This window comes from Mus pahari, chromosome 14, assembly GCF_900095145.1.
Source record: "Mus pahari chromosome 14, PAHARI_EIJ_v1.1, whole genome shotgun sequence".
Lineage (NCBI taxonomy): Eukaryota > Metazoa > Chordata > Mammalia > Rodentia > Muridae > Mus > Mus pahari.
The window spans coordinates 5109109-5115455 of NC_034603.1; the positions used below are offsets into that span (position 1 = coordinate 5109109).

General features: G+C 44.5%; 1 protein-coding gene across 7 annotated transcripts in view; it reads right to left on the minus strand.

Annotated features, from left to right (window-relative positions):
- The window catches only part of Tenm2 (teneurin transmembrane protein 2), a 1236531-nt gene that overhangs the window by 315787 nt on the left and 914397 nt on the right, over positions 1-6347 (minus strand). The gene's annotated exons all lie outside the window — the stretch shown is intronic.

Here is a 6347-nt window from a genome sequence, read left to right on the forward strand (position 1 = left end):
AGAGAGAGAGAGAGAGAGAGAGACAGACAGACAGACAGACAGACAGACAGACAGACAGAGACAGAGACAGAGACAGAGACGAGAGAATAAAACCACTCCAGCCTCTCCCAACATGAGCTTATCTTCCAAAGTCATATTTAGCTCTACATATGTAAGTCTGAAAGCACTTTTTTTTTTTTTTGTGCCAGCATACCATTTAAAGGATGCTCCACAGAACACAGAGGGATTCACAAGAATGTTAATTATTACCTGTGGAGAGAAACTATAACATTTTGATTCATTTGTATTTTCAGCTGAATGTGGTATTTATCAACGTCTCTTATGTTTAATTCTAGATAATAGAGTATGGTGAACTGGAGTCCTCAATTATGGGCATGGAATACGTGTACAGTGTCGATTCTCACTACAAGGTTCAGACTTTTGAGCAATTCCTGCCGCGTATTCGGAATGTCTGGGTGGGGCTTCTGCCAGAGACCTGTAGGGGCCGCATGACCTTTGAGGTACCTCAGTGCATATGCAAAGGGGTAAGATATCTGCAGTTCTACAGCAAGATGGAAGCCGGGGATGGAGATGTCCTTCCTGGTAGCCGCCCACTGTCTGCCTTCTCTACGTGCACATCGTGCGCGTCTCACACTCTGAGCATCATCAAACTGACTCCACAATGGGCGCACACCATTTGAGTGTTTTTATAGTTAAAGCAGGTGTGGAACGACACCAAGAAGAACCAAAGTAGAACAGAGAAAAGCAGGCAGACACCTCATGCTTCTTTTTAGGAAAGGATGGACAGAGAGGGTGGAAAGCTAAATGATCTCACAGAATTAATCAGAAATGGCAGAGCGTCATCACCAGAAACCTATTTTACTTTGGGCAGATACAAAAGAGCTCCTTAGAAGAATACCATGGTGAGACATGGTAAGGATATGAAAACAATCTAGGAACTCCCCAAACGGCTTCATCCCTTACCAGCCCCTAAGCATGGACCTGGGTGCTCGCACTGGGGAAACGGAAACCTAGAAAGCTGCATGTGAAAACTTATGAGTAGTTCTGTTCAAAATCGCTACAAACTGAGACAATCAGATATCTTACAACAAGTAAGCAGGCAAATAAGGTGTCATAAACTCCGTATAGTGGAATACTATGCAGTAACCAAAAGGATCTAATAGAATTAGTAATAACATAGTACAGAATTTAAAACTGCCAAGGGAGTTGATTTTTAAATGTTCATATCAGAAAATAGTGAGTATATAATATAGTGGGTTGAGCCTACCTAAAACATATATTGAAACATGGTGTGTGTCACTAATAATAATAACAATAACATATATGTCAATTTAAAAATTATAAAAATTAAAATTAACTATTACAAAAGATAATACTATTGTAATATTGATGTACACACCTGCCCCAGCAGCACCATGCCAGGTGAGAGGAGTCAGTTTTAAAAGGTTATACACTATATGATTCCTGTTCTATGACAGTTTCGAAAAGACACATTGCAATAACAGACCAGAACTTGTGAGGGCCCAGGGCTCTGGGATGGGGGGACATGATTATTACAGAGAAGCAAGGAGGAAGATTTTCCGTCAGCAGCTACTTGGGGATCCTCTGGAATGAAAGTGCTGAACTGGATGTGGCAGAACTGATTTCACTGTATGTTAATCTAACTTAATCTTTATTTTTTGAAAGCACTGAGGGCTGAACCCAGGGCTGTGTACTCTACCACCAAGCCCCTTCTTGTATACTAATTAAAACTATATTCAAACAAGGCTTAAGACTAGGACTAGGACAGAATTATTTGAGTCTATAGGAACATTTTGCTTCCGAAAGGAGGGTTGTTTCAAACAGACAAGTTTAAGTCACTTTCTGGAAAATGAGGGATTAAAAACATTCTAGAACTCAAAAGTCTGACCATCAAATTATTACCTCTTAAAAAAATATAAAAGGGACACAGAGGAAAAGAAAATGAGACTTGGCATCTGCGTAGAAGTCTTCCTGGCATATTGCTAATCATTTTTATATTTGAATTCATTTGAATATTGTTTGCCAGAGCTTGTGCTTCCACTGCAAGCTGTTAAAGCCCTGTACCTTGCACAAAGGGGAGGACGGCTATGCGACACTGTCCCTTTGGCCGCTCTGCAGACACTCAGCGCCAGCCATTCCTAACCTTGCTGAAACATTACTACATTATTCATCACAATAAGGTTATTAGTAGACGGGAAACAAGTAACGGAGCTTCCGAGTCTGTTCCACTTCCTAACTGTGTGTGAGGAAGCTTTGTCAAGGGACAGAAATTGTTGCCCAGGAAGAGAATCTTCTGTATGGCTTAGGAAATTTCCAACAGAAGAAATGGTGGATTCTGGGAAAAGGAGCAGAGTACAGAATGACATTGGAAGATGAAAGTTTTAGAATTACTTAGGAAGAAACCTAGGAAGAAACCCAAGAGTTTAGCGACCTAACAGGAAAGGGATGGGGCGAGAGACAGATGGCGGAAGGGCCCCTGTCCTGTTGAATATGCTATGGCTCAGCACTACCCGCCGTGGGTTTAGGAATTCTGAGGAAATGCTAGAAATTCACGTCTACATCCAACTACCTGGATGCTTCAGTACTCTGTGCTTTGAATGCCAGCAATTAGCAAATGATTTTAGTTTCGAAGTCTCAGAACCTACAGGAGGAATATCTTCTTGACTGCCATCTACCACGGGGGTGAGGAATGCACTTTTCTCCTGTGCAGTCTCTGAGAACTGAATATGGGCGCCATTTCCCCACCCATCGCTCATACCATCTATGCCATTTTTCATGGACGACTGTACCCCAATCCAGGGTCTGTCACAAAACTGATGGCCGATAACTGCCTGTTGGCTCATGGTTTCCAATAGCAACAGCTTAACCTGCGGAAACAGGTGTGGCATAATTAGCATAGCTGTCTGCTCGGCTCCTGCACCTGTGACCCACATCAGTCCGGTCCGTCAGAGCCCAGGGGGCCTCATAAATGATGGGGCTTGGGATTCACAGAAAGGAGAGGGATAGACAGAAAAATAACACTGCCTGCCTCACCACAGGGGCCTTGGCTCATGAGAGCCTGTCCCAGAAAAGGGACCAGGAAAAACTATGAGAATTCTAGCAAGGCTATGGCAGGCTATTCTGCTGAAAGGGCTGCTGTCAGGCTGGAGGCCCTTGCGGTGCATCTGTGACTTTTTCCCTCTTCTCTTTCTAGGGAACAATTCCTCCAGCTAAGTCCTTGTCCCTTGGCGTTTAGGGTGTTCTGACCTTTTCCACAAACACTCTTAAGAACAAAATGACTAAAATACCGGCCATTGTTCTCCCCCCCTCCCCACGCACACCCCTTTTCTTTGCTTCAGATCTCATAGTCAATAAAAGCCACCGTTCCGCCTACCTGGGTAATTCAAAGGTGGTGGTGTTTCCCGTACACCCGCCTGTCGTCTAGGAATTACGCTAGGCCTCTTCTGTTGCGGGCGTGGATTCTGGCTGTCCGTGATGCCCGAGTGCACAAATACCAGGCCCTGAAAAGCCTCAGTTTCCCACTCAGGAGAGACTGCGTCCTGCACCCAGAACGCCTTGCAGGAGAGCGGGAAGGCTGGAGCAATGCAGCAAGCAGAGGCAGACGGGCAGGTGTATCTTTGCCTTCCCTCCCAGGATTCACACTGCCAGTCTGGTTAATACCCAGAGGTTCTCTGTGTGTCTCATTGCTCCAGCCAAACTCCCTCGTCCCAGTTTCTTCCTCTGAAGCAGCCCTTTCTCTGTGTTACATCAGTGACTGGACTTGTCGGCAGCGCTTGTTTTCCAGGGGGAGCAACCCTTTCCAGGTCCTTGCTTTTAAAGGTGACAACGAATGTGGCAACTCTGCGCTCCCAGTAGGTTACACTTTGGTCGTGAAATGAGGTATGATTGGAAGTCAAAGAGTTTCAAAGAAAATTTCAGGAGAGAAAAATGGAAGTCTTTCTCCTTCCAGGCATTGGGTGGGGTGGCTCCGGGTTAAGATTGAGTTGTTCTTGTCCATAGAGCATCCATAGTATAGGAACAAAGCAATACAATGTTGTAGGGTTTTGGGGAATTCAAAAACGTGGAGCTAGGTGGAGCTAGGACCTGATGCAATATCATGTGAGCAGGCTCCATTCTTCTCAAAATCAGCTCTTCTCAGCCTAAGCAGAATAGTCTGGGTGTAAATTATGTTTTCTGGGGAAGTCAATAGTTCCAGCTTCATCTGGCTTGTAGAACTGGATTCTGAATTCCAGGTCAACTGTCACTTCCTACAAAGTTTAATCCCAGATGCTTCTAACAACCTCATACCTTTGCAAAGTGGCCTTTGGCATTTTCCAAATATCGTATTTATTTCTACACCTATCCATTAATAGTACAAACAATTATAATAAATAGTTAACTTCTCCTAAGCTCTTACTACCTGACAAATTCTGTGAAGAAATTTCCATGGATAATCACGTTATTCAGCCCAATGAGAGATGGGAGCTCCCCACTGTGCAGATGGAGGGCCCTGAGGGTTCGAGAGGTTAAGGAAGTGGACTCCTGCTCTGGCCAGGTGACCCTGTTGCTCTTGTCCTACCTAGGTCATGCCTATGTTTTGTATCACATTCCGTTTATAGCTGACATAGCTCAGACCAGTGAATTTTCCATATCATCAAAACTCCCCGCCTGCAAGTGTTTGATATTTCTGTTTAACCACACCACATAGATATGTTAATTTGAAATTGGAAGCTGAATCTGGCTGCAGTTTTTAGAGAGGGCAAAATGAGCATAATTCACATTTAATTGATGACTGGCAACTGATTAAGAGCAAGAGTGTAGCTCTGCGTAGCTTTGATGCGTTCTGTGCTCTTTCTCTGAGGTCAGACTGACAGTCTTGGGGCTATGTGGGGGACTCATTTCCTGTGGCATCGTATATCCCTCTGCCTTTTACCATCTCTGAAGTTCTTGTTAAAAGGAGGATTTAATTTGTTTAACACTGCACAGAACGAGGACCAAACAGGACCCAAGATTGAAGCCTAACAAAGCACAGAGAGAAAGCGACCTAAACTCGATTTGAAAAACATAAGAGGGAATTTTAAAAATTTATTTCTGCATCTGGGGCTATAGTCCAGGATATCAGAATTGCCAAAGCCTTACCTAGAACACTTGCTGTGCATTCTTACAGGCTTCTGCACACGGGCTTGATTCTCCAGGTGAATAGAACAGTAGAAGGTGGACACCATTTAACCTATGCTGAGTGGACACTAGCTGGTTCTGCAGCCAAGGCTGACAAACAGATCTTTCTAGAAGTCTTTTCTGGGTGATGCATTGGCCATCGTGGTTCGACTTTGGGGATGGCAAAGTTTGGTATGAGGACTATATTTGGCCCCTGGGGTAAGACTATTTCATACAGTTCTGAAAGGTTATAAAATAGGATATGTGATATATTGAGACCACAGGTGGCTCACCAAGTACAAGAAACTCCTTGCTAGCTGGGCCTTTACAGAAAATGATTTTCTCACCCTTGACCTGGTGGATCCTGGAAGGCTTTCTGGAGACAGAGAGAGGTACCTGGAGATTTTTTATAAACTGGGCGTCTGCTGGATCTCACACATGTGCCCATGTTTATATGCTGCATACAGACATATTTGTTTGAACAAATGGATGATGAAATAAACAGACATAATTGGTAAGTTTGATAAGTGTTGATCCCCGACTATGATTTCTGGCTCATTCCACCAGACTGATACCTGAAGTGAACATATGCTTTCTCCAGTTCAGACACACCCACTCTTGCTCATTAGAGCAACAACCAGTGGGAGGACCCAGCAACACAAGAAAACAACCAGACTTCCTTCCTTGGGATACGACGGCAGTCTCACACACTATCCACTTGCAAACAGTCTGTAGAGGATTGAGTCATTTCAAAATAGAATTGCAGGGAGAGGCACGGTGCTCTGCATTCGATAAATTAACCTCACCTCCCCCAGTTCTAGAGGAGAAGGCACTCTCGTCCCAGCCCCCCACCCGTAGCAGGCCTGGCCTTACAGCCGCTCACCTCTGCAGCTCAATATGTTGGTGCTAAAATCAGCAAACATATCCTTTTTCTTCTCAGGTGTTTCATATCTCGCCGACTATTGGGGCTCCATTGAAAACAGAAATGTCACACTGCTATCTTTAGAACATTCAGTTTGGGCTAAGAACACCAGGAGGAGCTGATGCCCTGCACATGGGGGTGGGGTTGGGTTTGGGGGGTGGGGGGGTGAAGTCATGTGCAGATTTCATCTCTGCAACAGCAAGAGTAAATGGGTTCCAAGACAGCCATTAATCTGAGACAGCGATAAAGAAAGTGATGGGGGTGGGGG